The 17,863-nt window shown below is 38.5% G+C and overlaps 1 protein-coding gene across 1 annotated transcript in view; it reads right to left on the bottom strand.

Moving 5' to 3' along the window:
- The window catches only part of FOXP2 (forkhead box P2), a 673,273-nt gene that overhangs the window by 549,536 nt on the left and 105,874 nt on the right, over positions 1 to 17,863 (bottom strand). The window lies entirely within an intron of this gene.

Below are 17,863 nucleotides of genomic sequence, written 5' to 3'. Positions count from 1 at the left end.
TCCCCTGTAGAAGTGAATGGCAACCCACTCCAGTATTCTTGCCTAGAGAATTCCATGGACAGACCATGGGGTCACAAAGAATAGGACACAACTGATCACTAAACAGCATACCCAGGTGGCTCAGTGGGTAAAGAATCAGCCTGTAATGCAGGAGATGCAGGCAACATAGGTTCAATCCCTGGGTCAGGAAGATCCCCTGAAATAAAATGGCAACACATTCCAGTATTCTTGCCTGGGAAATCCCATGATCAGAGGAGTCTGGTGTGCTATAGTTCAAGGAGTCACAAAGACTCACACATGACTACGCACAAACACACCATGTCCATGAATCGGTGATGCCATCCAACCATCTCATACTCTGTCACCCCCTTCTTCTCCTGACCTCAGTCTTTCCCATCATCACGGTCTTCTCCAAAGAGTCAGCTCTTTGTATCTGCTGGCCAAAGTAATGGAGCTTCAGCTCCAGCATCAGTCCTCTCAATGAATATTCAGGGTTGATTTCCTTTAGGATTGACTGGTTGGATCTCCTTGCTGTTCAAGGGACTCTCAAGAATCTTCTCCAGCACCACAGTTTGAAAGCATCAATTCTTTGGTACTCAGCCTTCTTTATGGTCCGACTCTCATATCTGTACATGATTTCTGGGAAAACCATAGCTTTGACCATATGGACCTTTGTTGGCAAAGTGGTTTGCTTTTCAATACACTGTCTAGATTTGTCATAGCTTTTCTTCCAAGGATCAAGCGTCTTTTAAATTCATGGCTACAGTCACCATCCACAGGGATTTGGGAACCCAAGAAAATAAGGTCTGTCACTGTTTCCATTTTTCCCACTCTATACTAATTAAAAGCAAAAATTCAATTAGAGTACCATATTTTTATTAGCTCAGAACATTATTTCCTATGATTTCTTGTAACTTTGTTGAAGAATGTCAATAATGCAGGAAGACGATGAATGCTTGGGAACAGGGAGAATACAGGAAATCTCTTTACCTTGGCCCTCAAGTTTGCAGTGAACCTAAAACTGTTCTAAAATTCAAAGTCTTAATTAAAAAAAAATTAAGGGATAATAAAAGGTGACAAATAGAATAAGAAGAAAGTTGTTTTTTTGTTTTTTTTGTTTTTTTTTTTTTAACACAATGTTCAGGTGTGAGTATGAAACTGGCTCTTTTAAAAAGTAATCTGCATGGCTGTAATAGACCTGAAACAGGGAACGGATTGCTGATTCCATGTCTTATAACCCTTTAGGCTGCATATGTTAGCACAGGTCTTGCACAGAGAAGTAGCTAAATAAATATTCTTAAAGGGAAATAGAGAAAAGGGGTGAAAGGGGATGAAAGGAAGGAAAGGGGAAAGAGGAAGGAGAAGAGGAAGACATAAAACAGAGAGAGAGAGAAGGGAGAAAGCAGTTTCCAGGGAAGATGTTCCAGTTCCTAAAAGGCTTGATTGTGATCAAATACTTTGAAATATTTTGACCCAAAACTGACAAGGCACTAGAACACTTATTTATTTATTTATTTTACTGCTTTAGTGCACTAACAAGTATGGTGTCAGATTTATAACAACTTAATTGCCCTACTTCCATACTCTCACTACTAATGGAGTTTTCAGCCAACGCTCAAACACAGAATTTTCATGCTGAATACAGTAGATGGGTCACTTTTTATTCCAATGAAATTTAATATGGTTGTAACCTTTTCAGTGACTCTATATTTTTTATACTATATTATCAGGTCTATGGTTCCAGAAATGTCTTAATGAAAATAACTCCCTACGTTGTATACATTATACAGGAAACAACTACAATATTTTATGAAAAAGGTAAGACATAAATAACAAAAATACATTAATATCATTATCAATTCAAAGTCGCTATGCTTCTTTTCAAATTTCTTTACTTGGATTATCTATTAATTATGATTATGAAGGACATCTCTTAGAAAAATGGTCAGTATTTTGGCAAAAATATATCTTAAGGAGGAAGATCTAATCATTATATCAATGTAGAGCAAAAAAAGTAATTTTTTTATAAAACAAACTGAAGGAAAAATCCAAGATGCATAACTTTTAAATTATGTAATTTAAATGAAGTCAGAAAAAATGTGGGGCTAAAACATAAAACATTTCACAGTTCCTTGACACATGACATCAGTTCTGAAATTCCTACTTTGTACTAGCAAATACAAACATGTCTATCAATATTGGTATTAACTAAATTGTTCCACATTTTGGATTTTACAGAATTCTGAGATCTATAAATGTAGCTTTTGCAAAAAAAAAAAAAAGATAACAGTTTAATAAATAATGTATTTGTTTACAGTGTTTCCTGTCCTCCTAATTCACCATATGGGAATTCTCAGACATCTCAGTACAATGTGTTCTCCAATCATACTCAGTACAGTGGACATCATAGTGTGTTCAAAGTAACTTTGGATTAATTGCTTAAGAGGTCAGACATTACCTGTGTCAGGATCAAAACTCAGAGACATACAGAGATGGTTTTAAGAAAATCTTAAAAGGGTTACAAGTTGAATAGAGTTCTTTAAGCAGCATTCTACCAGAAATCTTTCCCTCAATTACTTATTTGCTAGTTCACACTTATGCTAGTTATCAATCAATTTATCATTCACAAACTTCACTTGAAGGTATCATTCCCAAAGCTATTTGGTGATGCCTACTTGCTATAATCAACCTGCTGCTGCTGCTAAGTCGCTTCAGTCATGTCCGACTCTGTGCGACCCCAGAGACGGCAGCCAACCAGGCTCCCCCATCCCTGGGATTCTCCAGGCAAGAACACTGGAGTGGGTTGCCATTTCCTTCTCCAATGCATGAAAGTGAAAGGTGAAAGTGAAGTCGTTCAGTCGTGTCCGACTCTTAGTGACCCCATCGACTGCAGCCCACCAGGCTCCTCCATCCATGGGATTTTCCAGGCAAGAGTATTTGAGTGGGGTGCCATTGCCTTCTCTGATAACCAACCTAGACATCATATTAAAAAGCAGAGATATTACTTTGCTGACAAAGGTCCGTCTAGTCAAAGCTATGGCTTATCCAGTAGTCATATATGGACATGAGAGTTGGACTATAAAGAAAGCTGGGCACCAAAGAATTGATGCTTTTGAACTGTGGTGTTGGAGAAGACTCTTCAGAGTTCCTTGGACTGCAAGGAGCTCAAACTAGTCAATCCTAAAGGAAATAAGCCATGATTATTCATTGAATAATTGAATTATTGAATTATTCATTATTCAGCTGAAGCTGAAACTCCAACATTTGCCCACCTGATGCACAGAACTGACTCATTGGAAAAGACCGTGATGCTGGGAAAGATTGAAGGCAGGAAGAGGAGATGACAGACGATGAGATGGTTGGATGGCATCACTGATTCAATGGACATGAGTTTGAGCAAGCTCCGGGAGTTCGTGATGGACAAGGAGACCTGGTGTGCTACAGTCCATGAGGTCGCAAAGAGTCAGACACGAACTGAACTGAACTGAACTTTCAAATCAGGGTTTCCCTGATGGCTCAGCAGGTAAAGAATAGACCTGCAAAGCAGCGGTAACAGGAGACTTGAGTTTGATTCCTGGGTCTGGAAGATATCCTGGAGGAGGGCATGGCAACCCACTCCAGTATTCTTGCCTGAAGAATCTCATGGACAGAGGAGCCTGGCAGGGTACAGTCCATGGGGTTGCAAAGAGTTGCAACTGAAGTGACTGAAAATGCATGCATGCACTTTCAAGTCAATGGAACTAAGATTAATTGAAGGCTGACTCTGTGGGACTAACTAGATGATAAAATTTACAATCTAATGTAAAGAAAGACTTATTATAATTTTAGCCTATTGGTTATAAGGCAGAATATATTTTAAATGACATATATTCTAGTTGCTTTAGACCTAAAAAAAGTTTTACAAGAGTAGATTATAATGTGTCAAATTTATCCTTCACCCCATTTAGGCAACAGCTGTGTTGAATGTACAATCTGTTTTAACAATTCCTATAATCTTCTGTGGTATTTTGAGTTGGTATATTTCTAAGTGTCTTTTACATCCACACTTGTACAACTTTCTTAAAACTTAAGAACCAGGTTTTATGGTCATTCTCTTAATTTTCCTCTTGCTTTTCTCAACCTGTGCCAAAATCCTTACTGGATCTCAATTCAGACATTCAACACAGTAGTTACCCTTCCTTAGTTTACGTATTTTCCTTACGGTGATAACCATACCAAGTAAGGCCAAGCAAAGAGCTCTATGATTCATTACTCTGTCTGTGAATCAATGTGCTCTATACACACTTCTGTTATTTGCTCCATTTCTAAAATGTTCACAAAGTTAAGAGGGAACTGAATCTTTTCTTATTAATAGTATAGGTAATACATACGGGATTGATCAGCATTTATCTATCTATTCATTCATTTACATATATATTTTATATTATTTTCATATCACTTCAAAATTAGAAGGATTACATATTTTAAATGTAGCTGTGTCTGACTCTTTGCCACTCCATAGACTGTAGCCCCCCAGGCTTCTCTGTCCATGGGGATTCTCTAGGCAAGAATACTAGAGTGGGTTGCCATGCCTGCCTCCAGGGGATCTTCCTAACCCAGGTATTGAACCCAGGTCACCTGCATTGCAGGTGGCTTCTTTACTGTCTGAGCCACTAGGAAAGCCATAATTAGAAGGATTACATATTTTAAATGTAGAATTGACTCTGAATATTAAAGGATGCCGTGATGGTTAATTTTATGTCAACTTTGCTAGGCCATGTGTGTGCGCGCACAGATGTGTGTGTTAGTCACTCAATGGTGTTCGACTGTTTGAGAGCCCATGTGATGTAGCCCACCAGGCTTCTCTGTCCGTGGAATTCTCCAGCCAAGAATATGGGAATGGGTAGCCATTCCCTTCTCAGGAGTATCTGCCCAATCCAGGGACTAAACCCAAGTCTCCTGCATTGCAGACAGATTCTGAGCCACCAGGGAAGCCATTGCTATTGCATGGTACTCAGATATCTGGTCACATACCAGTCTAGATGCCACTATGGGGGAAATTTTTATATGAGATTAACATCTGAGGAAAGCAGATTACTCTTCATAATGTGGTGGGCCTTATCCACTTTACTGAAAGACTTAAGAGAAAAGAGAGCTCCCTCAAGGAAGAGAGAAATCTGTATCCAAAATGCCTTTGACTCAAGCAATATCAACTCCAGCCTCAAATACTGCCCTGCAAATTTCAGACTTTTCAGACCCTACTTTCTTAAAACCAGTCTCTATCTGTCTCTCTCTCTCCATACATACAAACAAACACACACATCCTCTCGTTTCTGTTTCTCTGGAGAACTCTACTAAGTGACCGTCAGCATTATTTCCAAGCCAAGGTTGGGGTGCTCTAGAGGGATGCACTAGAGGGGGCTTCTGTATCAGAAAGATACCTAACATAGTTAAGTAACGATGTTCCCATAGTCTGGATGATTTCTATGATCACTTTCAATGCTTCATGATTGCTAGTGACCTGTTCTTTCTAATCAGCACAATCTTTGGATGTTACACAGCTTATTGTTCAGATGAGTCTATAGCTGAAACATCCTGGAATACGAAATGGCAACCCACTCTAGTATTCTTGCCTGGAAAATTCCATGGACAGAGAAGCCTGGCAGGCTACACTCCAGGGGGTTACAAACAGTTGGACATGGCTAAGCACATACACATACATAGCTGAAACATAGACAACTGACAAAAAATACTGATCAAAAATTATAATGACCTTTATTACTGTCACGGGGCTTCCCTGATAACTCAGTTGGTAAAGAATCCACCTGCAATGCAGGAGGCCCCAGTTTGATTCCTGGGTTGGGAAGATCTCTGGAAAAAGGATAGGTGACTCATTCCAGTATTCTTGGGCTTCCACTGTGGCTCAGCTGGTAAAGAATCCACTGTAATGTGGGAGACCTGGATTCGATCTCTGGGTTCAGAGGATCCCCTGGAGAAGGGTAGGGCTACCCACTCCAGTATTCTGGCCTGAAGAATTCCATGGACTGTATAGTTTATGGGGTCACAAAGAGTTAGACACAACTGAGTGACTTTCACTTTATTACACTTATACTGTGGGGTAACCTATACACCACTCTTTCACGTATCTATTATACTTGAATTTCCCAACAATCCATGACACATACAGCTTATATTTTTATTATAATTTCAAACAAAGACATCATGATAAAAAAATACACACTTAGGGAAACAATTAGGACTAGACTCTGCAAGTCTTTTTACTTTAGCATCCCCTCTTATTTAAGAAATTAATCCATGGAAATTGAACTGCTAAAGACTGAATTGTGTTCTCCAAAAATTCATGTGTTGAGGCCTTAATCCCCAATATGATAGTATTTGGATATTGGGCCTTTGGAAGGTAGTTAGGTTTCATGAGGCCATGAAATGAAGACCTCATAATGGGATCAGTGTCCCTTTAAGAGCTAACACTCTCTCTTATCCACCACATGAGGACACAGTGAGAAGACAAGTCAGGAAGAAAGTTCTACTAATTAGAACTCTGATATGCTAGCACCCTGATCTTGGACCTCCAACTTCCAGAACTGTAAGAAATAAATTTCTATTGTTTAAGCCACGTAAACATGGGAATACCAGACCACGTGACCTGCCTCTTGAGAAACCTATATGCAGGTCAGGAAGCAACAGTTAGAACTGGACATGGAACAACAGACTGGTTCCAAATAGGAAAAGGAGTACGTCAAGACTATATATGGTCACCCTGCTTATTTAACTTCTATGCAGAGTACAGCATGAGAAATGCTGGGCTGGAAGAAGCACAAGCTGGAATCAAGATTGCAGGGAGAAATATCAATCACCTCAGATATGCAGATGACACCACCCTTATGGCAGAAAGTGAAGAGGAGCTCAAAAGCCTCTTGATAAAAGTGAAAGAGGAGAGTGAAAAAGTTGGCTTAAAGCTCAACATTCAGAAAACTAAGATCATGGTCTCTGGTCCCATCATTTCATGGTAAATAAATGGGGAAACAGTGGAAACAGTATCAGACTTTATTTTGGGGGGCTCCAAAATCACTGCAGATGGTGATTGCAGCCATGAAATTAAAAGACACTTACTCCTTGGAAGGAAAGTTAGGACCAACCTAGATAGCACATTGAAAAGCTTAGACATTACTTTGTCAACAAAGGTCCATCTAGTCAAGGCTATGGTTTTTCCAGTAGTCATGTATGGATGTGAGAGTTGGACTGTGAAGAAGGCTGAGCGCCGAAGAATTGATGCTTTTGAACTGTGATATTGGAAAAGACTCTTGAGAGTCCCTTGGACTGCAAGGATATCCAACCAGTCCATTCTGAAGGAGATCAGTCCTGGGTGTTCTTTGGAAGGACTGATGCTAAAGCTGAAACTTCAATACTTTGGCTACCTCATGCGAAGCGTTGACTCATTGGAAAAGACTCTGATGCTGGAGGGGATTGGGGGCAGGAGGAAAAGGAATGACAGAGCATGAGAGGGCTGGATGGCATCACCAACTCGATGGAAATGAGTTTGGGTGAACTGCTGGAGTTGTTGATGGACAGGGAGGCCTGGTGTGCTGCAATTCATGGGGCCGCAAAGAGTCGGACATGAATGAGCAACTGAACTGAACTGAACTGAAGCCACGTAATCTAAGGCAGCCACTGCTAACTAATATACAGACTTACAAATTCTGGGTGTTACTGAGTACTACAACCCATTCAAAGATTATATATTATGAAAATGTATTTTTAAAAACAGATGAAATAATACTAATCAAAGAGAAAAATCATATAAACAAGTGGGAGTCAGACATGAGGCTACACTATAATCCCTTGCAAAGTTTTCTAAAGTATATATTGCCAACCCCACACCCACAGTGTTTTATTCAACAAATCTGGATTGTGATCCCAAATTTTGCACTTCTAAAAATAGTTCCCAGGTGGCAGTGATACTGAATTATATTTTGTAAATGACTGGTATAGGGTGCTACAAGATGTAAATCAGAACCTATTTAGAGCATTAGTGCTACAGAAACACAAGTCCATGTGCCTGACTCGTAGTGAGCCCAAACAATACCAAAACATCTGAGTTTGGAAGAGAGAAAGGTTTACTGAGGGTCATGCAAAGACATGGATGGCTCATGCCTTAAAAAACCCTATAACTCCCTGAAAGCTTTCAGCAAAGCCCTTTTCTAGGAAAGGTGAGTGTGGGGGTAAGGTTAGTTATTGCAAACTTTTGGATGTTAATCCTTTGTTACTGAAGTCAGGTCATAGGTAATGATGTTCTGTAAATCTCTTACCAAATGAATGAATGATATTCTCCACTCTGACAAGAAAGGGCCAGGTCCCCAGCCACAGTTTTCACCCTCTGAAGTCCAGTCCTGGCCAAGAGAAGACAGATCTCACCTGGCAGGTCCCTCGGGGTGAAATCCCCTGACCCTACCCAGCTTGTCATTGCTGAGGGAGCCAGGTGCCCAGGATCCAACCTGCCCTCAGGCTCCTCAGGCCACCCAGAAGCCAGGGGCCAGGTCCCACAGACTGCATCCTGTACAGACTGCTGAGGCAACGAGGTCACAGAGGCTGTGATGGGGGAATTCATCACCACCTCAAAACCTGAGCCCCGCCAGTGGGTGGCCTTGGCCAGAGCTCTGGAGCCCTGCAAGACACAGCCCCCAACCTGTTTCCTGGGTTCCCCCAGCCTCCCCACTAGCCCAAGGCTCGGTGAGCTAAAGGCTCTCTGGGAGAAGGCGAGGGTCCACCTCTTACCTGACTCTCCACCATTGGTTCGCTCAGAGGACCATCATTCCCCGGGCTATTAACTGAACAGGGCCACTAACAGTCCCTCAGTGACAAGTGCTTACTTGGGGCCCAGTGAGGCGCCGACCAATGGCTGAGCGTGAGCTCTGTCACTCAGTGACAGTTGCTCAAATGGGGAGGAGCCCACTGCTGCACCGTGATCTTGCTCTAATTTTCTTAAGGTAACCTCACATAACTTGGTGGTCTTGCAGTAAATTTTCTTAAAGTAACCTCACATAACTTTGCAGTAATAGCTGCTTAGTGCGGGGTGACCAATGGCCACGTGCTAGGGGCTGTATACAGCCACACTCTATAACATCAAGAGTGCATTTTAAATACACACATATACACAGAACACCAAACTCCAAAATTTTAAACCTGGATATCTTGGATAGGGCAGGTTTTCAAAAAGATGTTTCAAAAATGTCTCCAATTTGTTTTAATAATCACCAAGTTTTGGAAATTAACAGCCTAAGAGTATCAAATTAGAAAAACAGTTAAGTTTCATTTCTTTAATTATCTACAACAGGAAAACTAGGTAAAGACGTTATTTAGTAAAAGATTCTTTCAAAATTTTCTTAATATGAATTACAAAATTACAATGCTGCTGACAATACTAAGTTTTTATTTATAAAGTACACTGTCAGAAAATAGTTTGTTATTTTGAATATATTTGATATTTGTCGTTAAAATCCTATGGACATTACTCATTGATTTAAGCCCTTTGATCCTGGGCAGGGTAAATCTCCACCAGCCTAAACCTAGCCAGAGGGAAATCAACAGATAAAGCCACAATACCATCAAAGAAAGCACAAAATCTTTTTAAAATGATCATCTGACACACACAAAAAACTCTTAATAGTGGTTAGCTTTGGTAGTGTTTGTTTAATGAAATTAATGAATGAAATAATTATTGTTTAAAATATCAGTTATTTATAATAAATATATATATAACAAAAATACATAAATGACAAATTGATAAATATTTCACATAAATAGTATGTAGATAAAAATCTGTCATAAGCAGTAACACAAAGATGTTTGAGAATGCTATATTTTATCTACTGAAAAAACTACAAGTAAAATCAGCTTGAGCATGGGTCAGGATAATAGTCAACAGAATGTATAGAGATATAAGATAAATGTAAAGCCAAATGATCAGTAAAGTAAATCTGAACTGAATACCCAACACCATTTTCTACGTGTGAACTAAGGCAGCCGTCACTTGATTTCTCCTGGTCTCTTTCTTCAACTACAGAATGTCCCTCAAGAAATTTCTTGCTTGAAGCAGAAAAAAACACCCAAGATTTCATGAGTTTCTACCTTTCCTTATAAAACTTATCTGCTTGTCTTCCTCTGTGAAAAGTGAGTACCTCAGTCTCTACTTCTCGGTTTCAGTTCTTAGGATGCCTAAGGATAGACTCATAAACCAACAACCAACCCAATTTAGTACAGTTTGGTTAATGTATCTGCGGCAGATGTTTCTTCAGTTTCAAGAAAATGCATTATGATATTAATATTTAAGAATTAGCATATATTAAGCCAACTGTTTAGACTGTTTGGACATAAACATTGTGAAAGAATTACAATTTCATGATAATCTTTTTTTATTATGCTCTTGATCTGCACTTATAATAGCATTATAAATGTATTCCATCTAGTTCCAATGATTTAATAAAAGCAAAAATTAATTGTAGTCTAGCTACAAGCAAATGTTTATGTCTCAAAAACATATTTTGTATGCAGTTAAATGTAGGGTATTAGAAAAATAGAAAATGACTGAATTTGCTATTTATAAGCACATCAGTTATTTGGGCTTTAATTTAAAAAAAAAAGACAAGGAAAAAATGAGGAGAAAATGTGTCATATAAATCTTTCAGTTTCCACACAATAAGTTTGAATAAGTATTGTTGTTGTTTTTTCTTGTGTGATATGGAGGTTTTAAGAGTATTCTCTCTCTTTAATTCAATATGTGTACGCAGAATAGGTTTTCCTTATATATAAAGGAAAACATAAAATTAGAAAGATAAAACAGAAAGAAAAAAATCAATGAAATAGCACAATGTTAAGAAGTAATGTTTAAGAGGAAATCAAAGGAAGGGAGACCAGCTAAAAAGACCGAAAGAAAGATAAAGGGCAAAGGATTTAAAAATTAAACAGAAGAGAAAAGATTAAAGAAGGAAAGGCAAAAAGCAATGCAGCAGGATTTAAGAAGCCAGTAAAAAGAAAAGACATGCAGTGATGACAAAGGAATAGCAAGTGCCACGAAAAAGATACTCATAGTAATGAAAAGAATAGAGAAAGAAACAAAGTAGAGCAGACGTAAATTAATTTTAAACAGAATTTAAGAAAGATACAATGTTAATGGGCTTTCAGTTGTTTCCCCCACCCCCCTTCTTGCCTCTGTTATTGATGAAAAGAAAAAAATTAATGTTCAGGCACAGGAGGTTTAGAACAGTATGTCCAGCGTGCAGAGACGCAGCAGGGTTAGTACAAAACGCACGGCCACTGGCAGGCTCTGTGATGCTGTGTGAGGAACTTACTTTTTCTGTCCCACACTACATCTCACAATTTTCTAATTTACATATTGAAGTCGCTGCCTTATTTCTGAGGTCCTTTGACTAAATGTTGTGACTTTATACACAACCCATCATTGTCTCTGATTCTGAAATCACTTATTTTAAGGTGCAATAAAATGTATCACAATGGACAAACTGAATTACAAACACACTCACCCTTTAAATAATCAGCCTTTCTCGGCAACAGTAGTGCCACTGAGAGTTTCAAAAATTTGAACGGGGTGTTTTTAGTTTTCATAATGATGGGAATAGCTAATATTTAATAGATAAGGGTGAGGGATGCTAGATGTTTGCAATTTTCTGAGGGACATTCTTTTAGATAAAAACATGTTTACAATTAGTTTCACAATAAACTGTGGAAAATTCTGAAAGAGATGGGAATACCAGACCACCTGACCTGTCTCTTGAGAAATCTGTATGCAGGTCAGGAAGCAACAGTTAGAACTGGACATGGAACAACAGACTGGTTCCAAATAGGAAAAGGAGTACGTCAAGGCTGTAAATGGTCACCCTGCTTATTGAACTTCTATGCAGAGTACATCATGAGAAACGCTGGGCTGGAAGAAGCACAAGCTGGAATCAAGATTGCCGGGAGAAATATCAATCACCTCAGATATGCAGATGACACCACCCTTATGGCAGAAAGTGAAGAGGAACTAAAGAGCCTCTTGATGAAAGTGAAAGAGGCGAGTGCAAAAGTTGGCTTAAAGCTCAACATCAGAAAATGAAGATCATGGCACCCGGTCCCATCACTTCATGGGAAATAGATGGGGAAACAGTGAAAACAGTGTCAGACTATTTTAGGGGGCTCCAAAATCGCTGCAGATGGTGACTGCAGCCATGAAATTAAAAGACGCTTACTCCTTGGAAGGAAAGTTATGACCAACCTAGATAGTACATTCAAAAGCAGAGACATTACTTTGCCGACTAAGGTCCGTCTAGTCAAGGCTATGGTTTTTCCAGTAGTCATGTATGGATGTGAGAGTTGGACTGTGAAGAAGGCTGAATGCCGAAGATGATTTTGAACTGTGGTGTTGGAGAAGACTCTTGAGAGTCCCTTGGACTGCAAGGAGATCCAACCAGTCCATTCTGAAGGAGATCAACCCTGGGATTTCTTTGGAAGGAATGATGCTAAAGCTCAAACTCCAGTACTTTGGCTACCTGATGTGAAGAACTGACTCACTAGTAAAGACCCTGATGCTGGGAAAGATTGAGGGCAGGAGCAGAAGGGGACAACAGAGGATGAGATGGTTGGATGGCATCACGGACTCAATGGACATGAGTTTGAGTAAACTCCAGGAGTTGGTGATGGACAGGGAAGCTTGGTGTGCCACAGTCCATGGGGTGGTCACAAAGAGTTCGACATGACTGAGTGACTGAACTGAACTGAACTGAACTGAATGCATGTTTAACGAATGGCTAAATGAAGAATAAAGCAAATAAAATATCATCATTCCAACACAGTCCATAGTTCTCCACTTATTGGGTATATTTATTTCTATTAAAGGGTAGAGAATATTTTCTGTATGTGGAAAATAAAGTATGCTGATGTGATTAATTTTGTACAGTACCTTTTCCAATTAGAATCTCTCTTCTAGCAATGTTAGGGTCAATGTTAGGGTAGGTTAGGTCAATATTAGGGTAATATTAAATAGTAATGTATCAGTAACTACAGAACTCATAAAACCTTTACAATGAATTTTTATTTGTGTAAACAATGACAAGTGAAATGCAAATCACTATTGACTGCCATGTGCATTTCTCTAAAAAATAATCTAGATTACCTACTAAATGTAAAAACAAGTTAATCTGAGCCACTCTGGAAGACAGTTTGGTAGTTTATTGCAAAGCTAAATATAGTTTTACCCCACAACCCAGACATTATGCTCTACATTTCACCTAATGAGCCAAAAACTGTATACATAACAAAGCCTGCACATGAAAGGTTACTGCAGCTTACATTTAACTGCAAAAAGTAGGAGGCAACCAATATATCCTTCAATAAGTAAACAAACTGTGATAAATTCATGCAAGGGAAGGTTGCTGTGCGGTGCTGTGCTCTGCTCAGTCATATCTGACTCTCTGTGGCCCCATGGACTATAGCCCTCCATCCATGGGAGCTCCCAGGCAAGAAAACTCTAGTGGGTTGCCATTTCTTATGCCGGTGGGTTTTCCTGATCCAGAGCTTGAACCTGCATCTCCTAGGGCTCTTGCATTGCAATTATCTACCTAACTGAGCCACCTGGGAAGCCCCACGAGGGAAGGTTATTCAACAATATAAAGAAATGAATTATCAAACCATGAAAAGACATGGAGAAACCTTAAATAAACATTCCTAAGTCAAAGAAGACAGTCTGAAAATGCTACATATTGCATAATTTCAACTACATGACACTGGAAAAGGTGAAACCATAGACAGGAAGATTAGATGCTGGCAGAGGTCTGAAGGGGAAGGGGAGGGAGAGGAATGAATAGGTGGAACATGGGATTTTTTTAGGGCAGTGATATTATTCTTTTTTCTCTATTTTCGTTCCCCAGCCAGGGATTGAACCCATGCCTCATGCATTGAGAGCACAGAGGAGTCTTAACCACTAGACCAGCAGGGAAGTCTCTGCTACACTCTATGATACTATCCTGGTAGATACAAGACATAATGTATTTGTCAAAATCCACAGAACTGTATAACACAAACAAGCCCTAATGTAAACTCTAGAATTTAGTTAATAATAAAATATCAATTTTGGTTCATCAATTGTATCAAATGAACCACACTAATGAAAGATGTTAATAATTGGGGGAATTATTTTGAGGCCGGGAGGTAATATGGGAATTCTCTGTACTTACTGCTCATTTTTTCTGTAAATCTAAAAATTTTCTGAAAAATAAAGTCTTAAATTTTAAAAAGAAGTTAATAATCAGCTTATATGTTCATAATCCTACAGTGGAAATTTGACTGAACTGACACCATATGCCCTCTAAGAATTTGAGCTTAACTGTTTGGCTGCATATGTGCCCCTACATGAAACTTCAGTTTTTATTGCTATCCTCACCTCAAATCACACTATTGGGAGGTGAGGAACTAATAAGCATGGGTGAAGTTAAATACTCTTATTGGGCAACAAGGCATGTTTTTTCTTCAGATTTTATTATTATTATTTAAGAGTATTTCTTTCTCTCTTTCCATGTGTAACTGGATACCTCATATATTTCTGTTGAACACGAACTAAGAACTTCCAGTTCAAAACAGAATGGAACACGTCTCTTTTCTCTCCATAAACCAAACAAACATGACAGCTAAAGACTTTTCAATAAAGGAATAAACCTACAAGAATAGAAAGTTCAAGAGAAGACAACAGCAACAGCATTTTGGAAGCTGAAAAGCTAACATGTGAGTTATAGTTGATTAAACAAACTTCAAAAATTTGAATCCTTGGGTAACACTGTGGACAAGCCAAGAAGTTACTTGATCCATAGCGGAAGCCCCAAACTAGGTAGCTCGAGGTATCTCTGGAGTAAGACTGAAGACATCTAAGACAGAAGTAGGCTCTCTTGCTTTCCCTACTCTACGGAGCCAGACAACACTCCTCCCCATCGCATGCAGAAACTCACTTTACTGTCTAACATCATTTTTTCCTTTGCATTAATTGATTTGCTTGTTTTCTTATATTGTCTGATATCAAAACACATTGTTTTTACATCTTATTTGGACGAAAGATAGGCAAGGAGTAGGGAGCAGAGGAGGAAGGCAAGGAGAAAGAGAAGGGAGGGAGGAAGGGAATCAGCAAGACATAATAGATTTAAAATTGGGATCAACTATCACCTGTGAAATATACAGCTAATGGAAAGCTGCTATATAACACAGGGAGCCCAGCCTTGTGCTCTGTGATGACCTAGAGGGGCAGGATGGGTTGGTGGATGGAAGCTCATGAGGGAGGCAATATATATAATTTTGACTAATTCATGTTGTTGTACAGGAGAAACCAACACAACACTGTAAAGCAATTTTCCTCCAACCAAAGAAGTTTTAAAAAATGGGATCAGAGATAACTTCAGTGTATTAAATGATGAGGAGAGAAACAGTAGTAGGAGATAGCATTTATTAATCAAATGGGGCTTCCCTGGTGGCTCAGATGGTAAAGAATCTGTCTGCAATGCAGGAGACCCCATTTCTATCTCTAGATTGGGAAGATCCCCTAGAGAAGGAAATGGCAACCCACTCCAGTATTCTTCCCTGGAGAATCCCATGGACTGTACTAATATCACCTTTGTGTTCTCAGGGACCTAAAAGGAATAGGGGAGGGGTGGTGTTCATCAAAAGAGCACATAGGCCTTCTTTTCCCTTCCTGTCATATTTTATCTGAGCTAAAGCAAAACTTCCTTAATAAATATACGTTTATAAACATACATTTATCTGCAAGAAATTCTCTACAAAGAATCAATACGATCAAGAAAAGAATAAGCAACTATGTTGAGCCACAAGTGAAATAAGGCAAAAGAATATCTTTAATCATTTAGTGAGCTCTAAAGACTTAATGGATAAAAAGTAATACAGGCAAAAATAATCACTTTCTCAAGAAGAAAATTACCTACTTTTTTTGGCCCACAAAGGTCCCCTAAATAATGATCAAAATATAAACTAAATTTTATGGTTTTCTTCATTGTTATAGATAACAAAGTCATCTAGTATAAGATGATACTGGTTATTTAGGATAATAAGGAAAATATTCTCAGGTTATCACTGATCTAGTTAGAGAAAGAAAATAGAGTACACAAGCCTTTCTCCAACTCTACTGAATATGTTTCCCTCAAAAGAGGTGGGAGAGAGTATACCTGTGTGGGATTTACTTCCACATATAATATAAAAGGGTTACTGTTCAAATCTATGCATCATTGATATGTATCTTCCATTTTTGTAAAGGATAAGTTCAATAGACATACTTTAAGTTAGGGAAAAATAATAAAAGGCAATTGCCTAACTATAACAGAATAAAAGGTATTTAATTATCATAATTTTGAGATTTAACTTTTTCATGCAAATGATAAAATATTTTGAAAAGTAAATGCTATATATAACAGAAAATCTGTTTCAATGGATGCACACACAATTTTGGTGTATGGTAATCAAGTGAATCAATCATAAGACAAAGTTATCATGAAATAGAGTTAATTAGGTATAGGCTTGGGGTATGGCAGATGGAAGGTGTAACATATGAAAGGAAGTTAAGCACTTTTTTGAATTCTGATTTTCTGGGTGGTTCCCCTTGTCATATAATGAACTATTACATTTCATTTCTGAATAACTGAGGAGATTAAAGCATTCAACTGTAGCTCATGAATTACTCTGAAAGCTATTCAGAATTTAAATGTTATAACTGGTGGTCTCTCATTTTTCATTGTCTAATTAATGGGTTTATGAATAAACAAATACATTCAAATATTGCAAAAAGCAGACCAGACATGCACCCCCAATTCATTCATTCTTTCAGTCATTCATTCACTATCTACTGATCAGACCCTACCCTAAATGACAGACTGAATAAGATACACATTTTATGCCCCTATGGAATTCACAAGTCAATATGAAAACAGACATTAAACAAGCATGCTTGGAGCTGGTGCATGGGGATGACCCAGAGAGGTGTTATGGGGAGGGAGGTGGGAGGGGGGTTCATGTTTGGGAATGCATGTAAGAATTAAAGATTTTAAAATTTAAAAAAATAAAAAAAATAAAATTAAAAAAAAAAAAGAACTACCTCGGAAAATGGTTTTGCATTAATTAGTAAAGCTGAAAAGATGCACACCCCTGATCCAGCAAATCTCTTTCTGTAGCTTAAAGCAGTGATGCTCAAAGTTTGGTACCTGGCTGGTGGTATCAGCATCATTTGGGAATTTGTTAGGAGTGTAAACTCTCAAATCCCACCTCACTGTGGCTGAATCAGACATTCTCAGGGTGAGGTCCTGCCATTTGTGAACCCCCTGGGTGCTGGTGATGAGCTTTCAAGTAGAAATGCCACCTGAGAGAATACGTGAGCCTTGGGTACAGGACACAAAAGAATGATGTTCATAGCAGCAACTATGTATCTATCAACAAGGCTTTTTTTGCATTCTCTTTGGGCAGTGAAATATTACAATGTAATGAAAATAAAATGAAGATGCCAACAAACAAACCCTGAAGAAAAGCAAGGAAACGATCACCATAAAATCCCAGAAAATGTTGACCTCTATCGAAGAAGGACGTTATGATTAAGAAGGAATTCACAATGGGGTCTGGTGCTTCTGAGGGGCTGGCAATGTCCCATGTTTTGACACTGGAGATTATTTACATACTTTATGATTCTATTTTAAATTGTATATATGTACTCTTCCAAATATGCATTACATTTTACAATAAAAACAAGTTATTACAGCTAAAAAAAAAAATAAACAAGCATATGAAGTGTTTGTTACCAATAACAAAGTAGATGAATGAGGTGTGGAAAAGA

The sequence above is a fragment of the Capra hircus genome, chromosome 4, assembly GCF_001704415.2.
Source record: "Capra hircus breed San Clemente chromosome 4, ASM170441v1, whole genome shotgun sequence".
NCBI lineage: Eukaryota > Metazoa > Chordata > Mammalia > Artiodactyla > Bovidae > Capra > Capra hircus.
This window is presented reverse-complemented; position numbering and strand designations above follow the sequence as displayed.